The 15,109-nt window shown below is 49.2% G+C and overlaps 1 protein-coding gene across 1 annotated transcript in view; it reads right to left on the reverse strand.

Moving 5' to 3' along the window:
• BBS4 (Bardet-Biedl syndrome 4) overlaps positions 1 to 14,446 on the reverse strand; it is a 54,959-nt gene extending 40,513 nt beyond the window's left edge. Inside the window, exon 1 of the mRNA XM_070533965.1 lies at positions 14,344 to 14,446. The gene's annotated coding sequence lies outside the window, so the exon portion shown is untranslated. The remainder of the gene's footprint in view (positions 1 to 14,343) is intronic.
• Between the last annotated feature and the right edge of the window lie 663 nt (positions 14,447 to 15,109).

Genomic DNA, 15,109 nt, shown 5'->3' on the forward strand with positions numbered 1-15,109 from the left:
AGCAGGCGACCGGCAGATCGCCAACACCGGGCCGGCGTCATGACCGCCGGTGAATGACCGTGTTCGGCCGACACACGGGCCGGCAACTTCCCCACGATGGCAACAGCACGGCTTGCCCGCGGCCAGCTTTCTTTTGCCGGTATTCATTTTTAGGTTTTCTTCTTGTTCTCTTTTGAGACACGTATGTACCGGGTGCTTTTTCTTACGTCATCTTTTAGGCCTTTTGTCGCAGATACCAGCGTTGTTCCGCTTCTTCCACAGAGTTACCTCAAGTGGTGGACATTCCATTCTGGATAAGTCGCAAGTGCAGAAACACTTAATTGAAAAAAAAATAGCGCTAACTATATTTTTAATTATTCGCTTTAGGGCACATGCTGCAATGGTGTAATTAGAGACCGTCAACGTGCAGGATCCATTCAATCGGAACCAATTTTGTAACTAGCGCCAATTTCGAAATATACGAAGTCAGAGTCAGCAAGATGAGTTGGTGCCCTGATTACTTCCCTGACGCATTGCATATATTCGCAGTGCCGCAAGAAAATAGCCATGACACCAAGGCATTTTTGCCGTATATTACTATGACGTATATCTTGAAGCTCGTTGGTTCCAACTGAATAGGCCCTGCATGTTAACGGACTCATTTTCACCATTGCAACATGTGCACTAAAGTTATTCATTAAAGAGGTAATTGGCACGATTTTGTCCAATTGGCAACTTATGCACTACAACTCATTTAGATAGTAATGTGCACATGTAGAATGTAACCCAGATGAAGAAACGGAATGTTGGTATCTGCAACAGAAATTAAAAAAAAAGACGTTGAGATAAGAAAAGACACCCTGTATAATTCGCTATTTAATTAATGCACACTTTTATGTCCTAAAGTGCGCTACGGTAGGCGAGCGCTTTGTAGACGAATTATCACTGCAGTTCATTTTTTGTCGAATTTTATTGAACTATTAAGATGCAAACACAACAGAAATTGGAATACTTTGTTGTGAAATGCTGTGATAGGAGGGTAATGGTTGCGCCTAACATAAAATGTGAATTAATCAACGACAGTCTTGTATGGGTACTTGAAAATGTCCTTCCTTGAATTGCATAAGTCCCTTCACCAGAGAACAGTGCAGCCAGGTCACAATTAACTGATTCTGCTATGGTCCCGCTGTGCTGTCTGAAATATAGACACGTATAGTTTCAGCAATGGGAGACGTATAACTATTGTTTGGGTGCTGAATATTGGACCAGACGCTTTGTGGACTCTCAATAACTCTAAGCATTGTACTTATGAGCAGGTTCTCACAAATCCAATATTTTTCATGGCAAGCACTAAATACGCATCGCACATGAGAACGCAGTCTCACGTTATTTAATCTCAACATAAGCGTCGCAAAAACCTTACACCAGCGGGGCGAAATTTGCCGTTCTTCAAATTATCTTACGCGGGTCACCACGACCGCAACGTATACTTACATCGTGCGCACGGCATGTATATAGTATGGCGTAGCCAGAAATTTCATTCGAGGGGCGGGGCTCACATTGCAGCTCGGCCTCCTCCTTATAGAAATTGTCGAGGAATCAAATACATTAAACATTAATAATAACTGCGTTGTCATTGCCAAAGATGCTGCAAACGAATTTTTGAACGCTACTCAGTGTCAAGACAAATGAAATCTGTAATTTTCATAAAACAATATACTCGTATGTCTCAAAAATTGTGCCCGAAATAACTGATATCAATGCTTCCATGTTTTCGGTGTATTTAAAAAGTAAAGAAAATATCACACGAACTTTAGAACTATATCAATTCGAAACCAGCAAAGCAGTGCATGCCGCTGATATGAAAAATGTAAAGGCCACGATATGAATAAGTTGAGAATAAATATTTTAATGAAACTTTGTTAGCCTCCCTGCCTTTCTCTCATTTGCATCTCTCTGTCATTTAAGAGCCTTGTTCACATTTTGTACATATGCAACAACCAGGGAAAAATCACAATGACGCCGTCCTTTATTAGAATGAATTGCGTAGGAGCAGCTGTCACCGGTCGTGCATATTGAGTAATTGCTCCGAAATTGCGAAAAGTCGCAACAGAGAGCAACATATAAAAAGCAGGAGTTCTGCAAAATATAAGAGGGCGAGTCAAATTAAAGTGAGCCAATGCGAATATATGACACACGGGGTACTTTATTTAAAAATAGTCTCAGCATTTAAATATTTGTCTCACTAACGAGTCGCGTGATTCCCGTCTCATAAAACTCCTTGGGTTGCTGCTTCAGAAAGTCTAATTCAATTATGGGGTTTTGCGTGCCAAAACCACTTTTTGATTATGAGGCACGCCGTAGTGGACTCCGGCAATTTCGACCACCTGGGGATCTTTAACGTGCACCTAAATCTAAGTACATGGGTGTTTTCACATTTCGCCTCCATCGAAATGCGGTCGCCATGGCCGGGATTCGATCCCGCGACCTCGTGCTCAGCAGCCTAACACCATAGCCACTGAGCAACGACGGCGGGTTTCAAGAAGTCTGTAACTGACTCTTTCACATCATCGTCCGACACGAATCTGGTTCCCTTGAGCTGTTTTTACCAATGCTCCAAAATGTGGAAGTCGCAAAGCGACAGGTCTGGGCTGTATGGCGTATGTTACAGTGTTTCCCAATTGAACTTTGCCAGTTTTGTATAAACCATATCGGCGACGTGGGGACGGGCATTGTCGTGGAGCAAGATGACCTCATTCCTCAATTTTCCACGTCGTTTGTTCTTGATTGCGACACGCAGCCGATCTGACGTTTCACAATATCAGAAACGATTAATAGTTTCTCCAGGTTTAGCAAATTCGGTCAATAATGGCCCCTGACGATCGAAAAAGAAAGTCAACAGCACCTTTCCGGCAGAAATGACTGCCTTTGCATTTCTTGGGGGTGTTGATGTTGAATTTAAATGTTTCCGCTGTAAGCTTTGCCATCGTGCTTCAGGCTCGTAGTAGTGGCACCATGATTCGTCCCCAGTCACAATTGCAGACAAAAAGCCGTCACCCTCATCATGATACCGGAGATGACTCAAGGCAGCGCCGAACCTCTCCGTCTTCTGGCGGTAGTTCAAGATCTTGGGCATCCATTGCGCACACAAGAGCCGATAACCGAGATGTTCATGGATTATGGTGTGAGCCGAACCGTGACTGATGTTCACACGCCCTGCCAATTCATCGATGCTTATCCGCCGTTCTTGTCTAATCAGCCTTTGCAATTGTGTTGGGGGTGATTGCACGCTGGCTTTGGCCCTGTCTTGAATCGTCTTTGCAACTTTCACGTCCTTCTTTGAACCATTTGCTCCAACGCTTCACAGTGACCAATGAAATGGAATGTTCAACGTACACGGCAGCCATACGGCGACTAATTTCTTTTTGGGAAACATCTTAATCTGTCAAAAACCTCACGACGCCACGCTGTTCAACTTTTGGAGTGTCCATTATGTCACGCAACCATGTTCAGCCCAGTGTATGAAAGCATTAAAAAACCTTGATCCTCACACCTGCATGTCCCTTTTGTAAATAAGAGATGCCTCTGTGCCACGCACATGCCTCGCAGGTAATGAACCGAACCGTTATTGCGCAGGGTGGATTGGCTCACTTTCATTTGCTCGCCTTCGTACATTAGAAATGCGAAGATACAATGGAATATACGAATGCGAAGATACAGCTTGATAAAGGGCAAGAAAGTGTCACTGGAAACAAAGTTCACGGCACATATACACAATACCTTGCAATAAGATATTTAAATATACGTATACGTCTCCGATAAATCTACGTATCTAAGAAAAAGTCGCTATATATGATGCGTCAAACAAGGCAAATAAACATGTTGCGCAACCACAGATTAACAGATCACAGCCCCCCTCCCTCCACTCCATCCGATGTATCGCGTGCGACGGAAGGCGGCGCGCTTCCTCCCCGCTTTTCTTCCTTGCGCTCACAAGACTGAGCCACCATCGCCGGCTCACTAAACGGCCCACCCATGCCACTCTCACCCACCCCCTTTCACTCGCGCATACAGCATGCGGCGCGCGGTCACGATGTTACCGCCCTTGAATTTTATACGGAACACAAGGGCGACGGCAGGAATGCGCCTGGAGTGTCCATATAATTGCTATTACAATAATATTGTCAGAGTCGGTAATGTTGGAAGAAGAGGACGATGATGGTGGCCTTGAAGATGACGAAGAAGAGTTTAGTATCATCGCTGCTCTACGCTTGTTGGCTCAGCCATTAAAAGCCATCTGTAAATAGACGCACGTGAATTTCTTCCCATAACATCATTAGTGGAGGTGCGGGGTAATCACTTGCGCAAGACGGAGCTCCGCAGCGGACGTAACCTGGCCGCCATGTCATCCGAAGGAGAGAGTTCAATCACGGCCCCGTCGTCGCCAACGACGGTCATCCTGTCCCAGCCTCGGGATCCTGGCATGTTTTCCGGAATCGACAACGTTGACGCGATGACTGGCTGCAGAATTACGAACGGGTCAGCGCACACAACAGGTGGGATAACACGCTTATGCTGGCCAATATAATATTCTACCTCAAGAAAACAGCACGGGTCTGGTTCGAAACACACGAAGAAGAGATTACGAGTTGGGACCAGTGCGAACAGAAGCTTAGAGATTATTTCGGCAAGTCCGTCGACCGCCATCGTGCTGCGAAGAAGGACCTTGGGAACCGTGTACAGACGTCCACTGAATCTTACGCGGCGTATATCCAGGACGTCTTCGCTCTTTGCCGCAATGTGGATAACAATATGGCAGAGGCAGACAAGGTCAGCCCCGTTTTAAAAGGCATCGCGGACGACGCGTTTAACCTGCTTGTTTAAAAGAACATGGCAATGGTCAATTAGATCATTAACGAATGTCACCGCTTTGAAGACGCGAAGAGTCGCCGCATAGTTCAACAGTTTACGCGTCTACCTAATACCGCAGCTTCATCGACGTGCAAAGACGTTTGTCCACCGCGTGAGCCCACTTCCTGCGAGAACGCCGTACGTATATCGTTCGGCGAGAAATCGAAGCAGCGTTTCCTGCCACGCCAGTGACGCAGTGCTTTGACGATTCCCGGCCACTTGTGTCTCTCATTCAGTCGGTCACTCGCCAAGAACTTGCCAATGTGGGTCATTCGTCCATTTGCTCCGCCAGCCGTCCTGACTTTGCTTCGTTTGCTGCCTCTGCCCCTTTTCACCGGAGCCAATACGGTCCACATCCGAGCTATCGCAACCCGGCCGAATGGCGCACACATGACAATAGACCCATCTGCTTTTACTGTGGACGTGTGGGCCACATCTCTCGCCGCTGCCGAAGTTCCTGGCCAGCCCACTCTCGGCCAAGCTTTCCCGCCTACCGCCACTCCCCACTGAATCCTCGCCCGCCATCACTCTCCACCGAGGTTGAAGACGCACCTGACAACGCTCGAGCCACCGCGACCACCCGCTCGCCATCACCACATAGTCGCCGCTCCCGTTCGCCACAGCTGCGTCGCTCTCCATCCCCAGCTTCCGACGGCAAACTAACTGGGGCAGCTCCTGGAGGTGACGCTGCTCCAGAACCCCGGCCTGAAAATCCTCTGCTGACCCTGCCTGCTAATCGGAACCTTCTGGACGTGAACGTGGATGGTTTGCCCGTTACAGCACTCATCGACACAGGAGCCCAAATTTCCATCATGAGTGCGGAGCTTCGAACGCGCTTAAAGAAAGTACTTACTCCTGCTCCGACTCGACTGCTCCAGGTCGCCGACGGTGGAACTCCGGCTGCGCTTGGAATGTGTACTGCTCGTGTCAGTGTCGCCGGTCGCCACACGTCCGTTTTGTTTAGTGTGCTCGAAAGTTGCCCTCACAATGTGATCCTCGGACTCGACTTTTTGGTCGCCCATTCTGCTCTGATTGACTGTTCCGCCGGTGTTGTACAATTTGACCTACCCCTGCCTGTTCCCGTTGACCTTCCTGCGCAAGCTACAACTCAGCTTTGCTCCGCGGATTTTATACGCCTGCCATCTCTTGCAGCAACCTGAATCCCTGTCTTAGCCTGCCCACCTGTACCTGACGGAGACCATGCCCTTATTCCTGCGACTTCAGTCCTGCTTTCTTACAATGTCTCCTTCCCGCACACCATCGTTTCTGTTGCGGACAATCAGACATGTCTTCCCATCCTAAATTTCGGACAGTGCTCACAAGTACTTCCTCGAGGCATGACTCTTGCCACGTTGTCACCGACACACGAGTGCCACATTTCCGCTCTATCTGTTGCGCGGTCATCGACCAATGCTCATTCTGCGCCTTCTGCATCAGCCCCGACCGACGACTTTACAAAGATGATTGCACCGCACCTCTCAAGCCAACAAGCCGCAGAGCTCCGTGGGCTCCTCGAGTCCTACTCCGACACTTTCGAACTGAACAATCGCACTTTGTGTCAAACTACGGTCGTGAAGCATCGTATAAATACTGGCGATGCAGCACCTGTTCGCCGACGCCCATACCGGGTGTCGCCCTCTGAGCGACAAGTTATCCAGAGCGAGGTTGACAAGATGCTTGCAAAAGGGATTGTTGAACACTCTTCCAGCCCGTGGGCGTCCCCTGTTGTTCTCGTCAAAAAGAAGGATAACAGCTGGCGATTGTGCGTTGACTATCGTCATCTAAACACGATCACCAAGAAAGATGTATATCGACTTCCCCGCATTGACGATGCTCTGGATTGTCACCGCGGTGCCACTCATTTTTCATCTATAGACCTTCGCTCTGGATATTGGCAAACTGCCGTGGATGAAATGGACCGTGAAAAGACCGCATTCATCACACCAGACGGCCTATATCAGTTCTGGGTAATGCCTTTTGGCTTGTGCAGTGCCCCGGCGACCTTTGAACGGATGATGGACATGCTCTTGCGTGGTTTGAAATTGTCCATCTGTTTGTGCTACTTGGATGACGTCATCGTATTCTCTTCAACTTTTGCGACTCATCTTGAAAGACTTTCATCTGTTCTTTCTGTTTTTCGCACCGCTGACTTGCAGCTCAACTCGTCCAAGTGCCACTTCGGTCACCGCCAAATAACCATGCTCGGACACCTCGTCGATTCGTCAGCCATTCGCCCCGACCCCGCTAAAGTTCATGCTGTGCAGAATTTCCCCATACCAACTTGTGCCAAAGATGTTTGCAGCTTTATTGGCCTTTGCTCTTACTTCCGCAGGTTTGTGGAAAATTTCGCCCATGTGGCCCGTCCTCTGACTCACCTCCTGAAGAAAAACGTTCTTTTCTTTTGGGGCTCTGAACAAGCGTCTGCTTTCTCGCAGATCATCTCGCTGCTCACCACACCTCCTGTTCTCGCCCATTTTTGACGCCTACGTTCCGACAGAAATCCGCATGGACGCCAGTGGCTACGGCATCGGCGCAGTTTTAGCTCAACGCCAATATGGGCACGACCGCGTCATCGCTTACGCCAGCCGCCTCCTCTCTCCCGCAGAGCGCAATTACTCGATTACTGAGCGTGTGTGTCTCGCCCTCATTTGGGCGGTGGGCAAGTTCCGACCCTACATCTATGGTCGACCATTTGCAGTTACAACCGACCACCACGCCCTTTGTTGGCTTTCCTCCCTCTAGGATGCCACCGGACGCCTCGGTCGCTGGGCCCTAAGGCTGCAGGAATACACATACACTGTGGTCTACAAGTCGGGTCGTCTACATCAGGACGCCGACTGCCTTTCTCGTCATCCCGTCGATGTACCGAACGGTTTAGTGGATGTCGCACTGATCTGCGTTCTTTCGCTCTCTGCCTTGCAAGACATTGGCGCTGAACAACGACGCGATGAGTCGTTACGCCCCATTATCGAACGCCTACTATCTGATCCGTCTAACCCATATCTTCACATGTTCGTACTACAAAATGACATCCTGTATCGCCGCAACATGCACCCCGACGGGCCCGAGCTCCTAACCGTTATTCCGTCTCATCTACGACAGACTGTACTGCAGCAACTGCATGACGTTCCCACAGCTGGACACCTTGGCGTCACGCGGACATTTATATGACCGAATTCGGTGACGGTTTTTCTGGCCCCGTCTCAACGGCTCCGTCCGGCGTTATGTTGCCGCGTGTGAGTCGTGCCAATGCCGAAAAAGACCAGCTGTGCCTCCTGCCGGACTGCTGCAGCCTTTGGATATACCGGCCGACCCTTTTTTTCGCGTTGATCTTCTCGGACCATTCCCTATATCAAATGACGGAAATAGGATTGCCATCGCTGCGGACTATACAACTCGCTATGCCATTACTAGAGCCCTACCGACCAGTTGCGCCATAGACGTCGCTGATTTCTTGCTTCACGACGTTATCTTGCCCCACGGTGCACCGCGTCAACTTCTCACCGATCGCGGCAGATACTTTCTTGCCATAGTCATAGACGACCTACTTCGATCATGTGCTACTAAACAAAACTTACTACCGCTTACCATTCTCAAACTAACGGTCTTACCGAACGCCTGAACCGCACATTAACTGACATGTTAGCAATGTACGTTTCCTCCGATCATCGCGACTGGGACATTGCTCTACCATTTGTCACGTTCGCCTACAATTCTTCGCGCCACGACACAGCTGGCTATTCACCCTTCTATCTCCTCTTTGGCCGTGAGCCGACTTTGCCTTTCGAGACTCTCCTTTCGACCACGCTCGACTCGCCGACAGAGTACACGCGCGCGGTATGTCATAGCCACAGCGACCCAAGCACGCCAGATTGCCCGCATTCGTCTTTCTGCTTGACAGACACTCCAGAAGTGCCGTTACGACCAGCGCCATCACGACGTGCACTACGAACCAGACGCTTTTGTGCTAGTTTGGTATCCAACTCGGCGTGTTGGTCTTTCGGAGAAATTCCTCTCGCGGTACTATGGCCCTTACCGCATCCTTCGCCAGGTGACCCCTGTCACATATGAAGTGTCTCCGTTGGACGCCACGGTGCCTTCACCTCTCTCTGACATCATCCACGTCAGCCGTCTCAAATGTTACCTTTTTCAGACCGATGAGCCGCACCAATAAGGTGCTTTTTCCAACGGGGGTGATGTCGCAGTCGGTAATGTGGGAAGAGGACGATGATGGTGGCCTTGGAGACGACGAAGAAGAGTTTAGCATCATCGCTGCTCTACGCTTGTTGGCTCAGCCAAGACGCACGCTTCTTCCTTCTCGTAACAATATAATAAGAATATCCAGCAAGTGAAACGTTCCGTGGCCCATTACTTTCCGCAAAAGAAGAAGTAACAAAATCGGACTTTCACCCTGCGACAATTCGATGCTCCGCAACAATGTCTTTTAGAGCGCAGCTCTTTGGCGTCCGTTCCTGGGTTTCGCGTCGTCGTCGGCGTTGTCGTCGGCCTCGTAACCAGCTCCGCCCCCCTTTCATCCCCCCAGCGCTAGCAGCGACCGACTGATACCGCTGGATGCCGCTGACGCCGCTAGAGAGTCAAGATAACGTGACTGCATAGAACACCGTCGCCGCCATGCAGAAAGAGGAGGAAAGGGTCCCCCCCCCCCTGTTCTTGTGTGGCGGATAGGGTGCTCTTCAGTTTCCGACGCGCCGGTTATTTCACGTAGGCCCCGGCACGTCGACGAATACGTGACCACCTTCCCACGGCTAGACCTGGTTCTTAGCGCTGCGGAAGCGCGGGTATCATATTGTTTGTGTCGGCATCGGCGGCGTTGTCCCTGAAACCAACTCCGCAGCTGGGGTTGACTCACTATCGGCGTCAGCGGCATCAGTCAGTCGCTGCTATCTCTTCCCTCCTCCCTTTATCGTGTTGTCCGCTTGCTGCGCGCGCTTCTGCCCCCATCGTTTGCCGCTGGGTGTACACGCCGCCCCCCGTCTTTGAGAATCTCGTCTTTGAGAATCAAGCATTGGTGTACCAAGTCGAACATATATCAGTCTATTTCTCCGACCACAAAGCTTCCTTCATGACTGTCAAGAACTGTTAGTGGAGTCTTTGTTAAAGGAATACGTGTGAAAAATAAAAAAAAATTATGTGATAGCGCATACATGTGTTGCTCGATTTCTTTGCCTCAATCTATCGAAAAGGTGAAACAGCTTATTTGCTGCGCTCAAATTTCGCATTAGGAAGTAACGTAATCGTCGGTAATTTTTTTTTGTGCTGCGGGGGCCACCGAAATGAAATAAAGGAAAGGAAGGCATGTTGGCTACAATCGAATGCCTACTTTGGGCACCTAGTGGGGCTACCGAAGGAATATCGCAGAAAACGTGAGACGCTTGCTCCACAGAGAACCATACTCATACTGCTCGGTATCCTACACCGGCGAGACAAGGCTTTCCGGAGAGGTTGCACTTAAGCGAACGCGTTGCAATACGTCGAGTCCTGTTACGGCTGGCGTCTAGCACCCCGTGCAGAAAGGACTTTCACTCACCATGCCTCGCCGAAATGAAGCATGACTTCTCCTGCTACGGTTGGCGTCTAGCACCTCGAGCAGAAAGGACTTTCACCCACCATGCGTCGTCGAAATGAAGCGTGACTTCTCATGTTACGGTTGGCGTGTAGCACCTCGTGCAGAAAGGACTTTCACCCACCATGCCTCGTCGAAATGAAGCGTGACTTCCTCATTCGCCATGGTCATCTCGGGTGTCTGCCAGTCTGGCGGAAGCCCCGCAGTGTTTACAGGCATCTTTTGTGTGTGTGTGTGTGTGTGTGTGTGTGTGTGTGTGTGTGTGTGTGTGTGTGTGTGTGTGTGTGTGTGCACGCGTGCGTGCGACTTTGGAGGGACCCTTTCCTCGAACTGTCAAGCTCTACAGGGGAACTTCCGCGAACCAGCAACGCCCAAAAAAGAAGGACAAGCGTCTGCAATTCCCGGCTTGGTATAACGGAAGGCGGGACGCCCTCCTCCTTGCAGCAGACTCAGTATAATCAGAGGCTCGGTATAACCAGAGGAGGAGGCGCCCTCTTTTCGCGAATCAGACTCTGTGCCGGTCACGTGACGTCGACGGAAGCAAGATCCCTCCCACGATTGTAGAGGGCCTATTTAAGGGGCTCCGAAATGTACTTTATTAGAACACTTCATTCTCTTCTCATCATCTTTCATCAACCTTTGAATAAACCGTGCAAGTTTCGCCCTAGAAATCGTCTCGTCCTTGCCCGGTCGCCACGGTCTACCGGATGCCTGAAGCCCGCCGACAACGCCACGCTACCCAATAGTAAGGTCGGTCGAGCTTCGATAGGCAGGCGTCGCTACAACTCGCCAGCAGTACGATACGCTACCCTGGAGTACGCAACAGTCCCCACAGTGATGGCGGCGAGCGACCATTGTTTCTTTTTCTCGTCTGCTAGCCAGGAATCCAAAACTCTGGCAGGCCAAAATCTATAGGCCAGAGACAAACGAACGCGCACCGAAGTGAACCGTGCGTTGGTCGGGGCAACACGAGCAAAGCGCATGTGCTCTGGCTGGCTCTGGCAGCCCACGGGTAGCGAGTAAAAGAAAACTGATGAGGCTCAATGTGTGCTCGCGATTAAAATTCAAAGTAAAAAAAAATAAAGAAGAACGTAGTTGCCTTTGCTGGCATCAGTGTCTTGGCATGGTTCCTTTGGTACAGGTGAAAAAAAAATGACGGCACAAATGAACCACCACAACGCTTCGTCTCATCGGACCTCGCTCATAGAATAAAGAACCAACTGCCTCGCTGCCTGCTTTGTCAACTTGTCTGATAGTGTGTTGATTTGGCTTGTCTCGTTGTATGGTCCGATGTACGACTTTAGAAAAGTCAATGCACCTTTGGCGTCAAATGTTTACAACAGCATTAAACCCACAAAATTCCAGAATTGAAAATCTAAAGCACGACTTCGGAAATGTCAGTGCACCTTTCGAATCAAAAGTCTGCGATAACTTTATGCCCATAAAGTTCCATAATTGAAATCCAAGCGCTTCCTAGATACCATGGCCTCCGCGAGATGCCGCGACCAAGCCTGCTCGTCATCAAAACGCCTTTGAGACCTCCTTGCGTTACGATATGACTCCTGGTGCATGGGCGTTGCCGCGAAATTCAGCGCGAGTTTGCAATGTTCGTGCTAAAATGTTTTTTTTTTTTGAGCGTGAAAAGGACATTCTAGACAAAACAAAATCGAGCATGATTTCCGGCGCCGGGGGTTGTTTTGGTCGGCGGCGCATGACAGCACGAAAAAATTTAGGGGGGGGGGGAGGGGGATGAAGCCTTATAAGCCCCACCCCCCTGGCTACGCCCCTGGCTACGGATACTGCATGCACACATCCGTGCTTCATGCATATCGCGATGCATCCACAGTCTCTTAATTCGCTTGCACGACAAGCTTTGGCATGCGAACTCTTGCGCATTAAGTGCAGCTACAAAGACATCAAGGCATCGAATTTATTATTATAAATTGATTACTATTGATATTACCATGCCGATTTCAACAGATCGAAAAGCGTAGACGGGCTCTCGAAACTAAGAAACGCAGCCTTAGGTGCTTTCTTTCCAAATTAACGCTACAAAATATAGGCTCTAATAGCGTAAATAATACGTGCGACTTATGTGTAAATGTGGAGGTCCATAGGAGGTGAAAATCCGCAGGATGGAAATGTCCGTTTCTCGCGAACAAGAAGCGCAGCGCCATAGAAACCGTGTGAAGCTGCGCCGATTAAAGCCCCTTGATAATTTGAAAGCAGCGACACTCTCCTCCTCGCGGCGCTTTCCTCCTCGATTCTCCTCGCCCGCCAGCTGCGCACGGCACGTTTTTTCTCCTGGGCTCCCGCGGACGGTCCGCAGCATTCTATGGGGGCGTGTTATTTTGGGCCAGTTGCGCGCCCCAGTGGTGTTGGAAATTTTGAGAAATGTTTATAACAGCATCGATAATGCGGAAGGCAACGTTTATGAGGAGGCTGGTATTTTCTTCAAACCGTATGAACGGCGCATATTGATGTAATAGGAGCTTACAGGCGAATTCTATACTCCGAACAATTTTTCTGCCATATGATGAGAAGCTTCACATTCTGCGTCTGATGTAGTATTGCATGTGGCACATCCCTTTGTGTGTGGCTTATTAAGCAAAAGCCTTATATCTCTCTTTCAAGGTCGCTTTGTGAGCTACAGAAGATATCACGTGGCCGAAGGAAGGCCGGAAGCGAACCAAAGCTTGTGCAGCCGTGTATAAAAGATGATTACTGATTAGCAAAGTAATTATTGATTAGTTATTGGATTAAGATTAATTAAGGGGGATTAAGGTGTATTAAAGTCGATGAAGGTGGATTAGCGCGAATGAAGGTGGATTAAGGTGCATTAGGAGGGATTATGGTGGATTAAGGTGATTAAAGTGAATGAAGAAGGATTAAGGAGTATTGAGGTCATTACGGAGGATTAGGGTGCATGACGGTCGATGGAGATGGATTAGGGTGGATTAAGGATGATTATGGTCGGCTAGGGTGGATTAAGGAGGATTAAGGTCAATGAAGGAGTATGAAGGTGAATTAAGATGGATTAAGGTACATTAAAGACGATTAAGGTAGATGAATGATTAGAATGGATCAAGGTTTATTACAGTAGCCCTTACAACCATATATAATGCTCCTAATTAAAACTTAATCCACTATAATCGGCCTTAATACTCCTTCATCAAGCCTAATTTACCTTAATCCAGCCTAATGGTCCTTCATCCACCTTAATCCTCCCTAATCCACCTTAATTCAATCACTAATGATTCATTAGTTAACTTGGCTAATTAATTCTTTTATACAGGGGTTCACATACTTTGGGTCGCCTCTGGCCTTCCTTGGGTCACGTGATATTTTCTGTTCCCAATGCCACCTTGAAACAGATCTAAAGGCTTTCGCCTTAAAACTTAAAACAAAAACACAATGTGGACTAGCTAGCGCTCACCACCTGCAATACCACGGGTATACTTGCCACTAATTTTTTCAGAGCTTGCATTCATTGTATCTGACTGACGCTCAGATCAACGTAAGCTAGAAATAATAGCGCCTCTACAAGCCGCTATTTCAGTTTTCAGTATAACAGGCAGCGGATCCTATAGCAATCGCGAAAAGTGCGATCACGAGGCTGTACCTTCGCACATAATTGTTCTCAGCGGAAAGCAGAATCTATAGTGCTGCGTTTCCGACTGAATAACAACAGTTGGCGACGTGCGAGGTGACGGAGTCGCTGCAGAATATTAAGCATACTGAGGACAACCGCATTTTTATGCATCATACAAACTGCCGCAATAAAAACGCTGGTGAGCAGACCGGAAGAATGAAAAGAGAATGCAGCATTAGGGGATACTTTGCTACGAGCAATAAGAAAGACGCCTCACCTCGCAAACAGCACTGCTCTTTGTCGAAACAAAGTTATTTCGGCCAATGTTATGCAGCCACTGCTTCCAGCGCAAGCCGTTACGCTTTCCTTGTGGTATCATAAAAACGGCATAACCATCTTCAGGCTTCTTGCTGCAGTTATATGCGCAACAGCACGGCATAGCGCTAGAACATAGAGCAAGAAACACAGCTTACAACGTCCGCTACGCCGAGCTAAAGCGCCGAGCCAGCCGAGCTGAGGAGAAAAATGGCGCGAACGAAAAAGAAAAACACAAGCAAAACGCAAGATCAGCGCGTTTCCAGGGACAACGACAGGGAGACCAATTGTCGTGCAGAAAAGCGGGGGCAAAACTGGGGTGGTGTTCTGCAAGAGTCCACCTAGTGGACTGTCCATTTAGGCCGCTGCTAATTGGATGCAGCTGTAGGAGCGAGGAGGAAACGAGCGGCCCTAGCCAATCAGGAACGGCCGAAATGGACAGCCCATTAGGTGGACTCCCAGGTTGCCGCGGAGGGGACGCGCAAGGGGCGAGCAGGAGGCGAGGAGGTCGCGCGGCGACGCCAGAGTTCAAAGAGTGGCGGTACTTTCAAATTATCAAGGGACTTTATCGCCTACCAAGCAGCCACTGAACGCTCCAATTCCCGCCAAAAGCTCCTCCGAACAGCCACCATCTACGCGCCCGCCTCATGCCGTTCCTTCCCCGTGAATGCTGCGTGACCCGACTGCTACAGACGGTTGAGGTGACAGCATGCGGCAGTCTTTATTCT

This window comes from Dermacentor albipictus, chromosome 1 (genome assembly GCF_038994185.2).
Source record: "Dermacentor albipictus isolate Rhodes 1998 colony chromosome 1, USDA_Dalb.pri_finalv2, whole genome shotgun sequence".
NCBI classification, from domain to species: Eukaryota; Metazoa; Arthropoda; class Arachnida; order Ixodida; family Ixodidae; genus Dermacentor; species Dermacentor albipictus.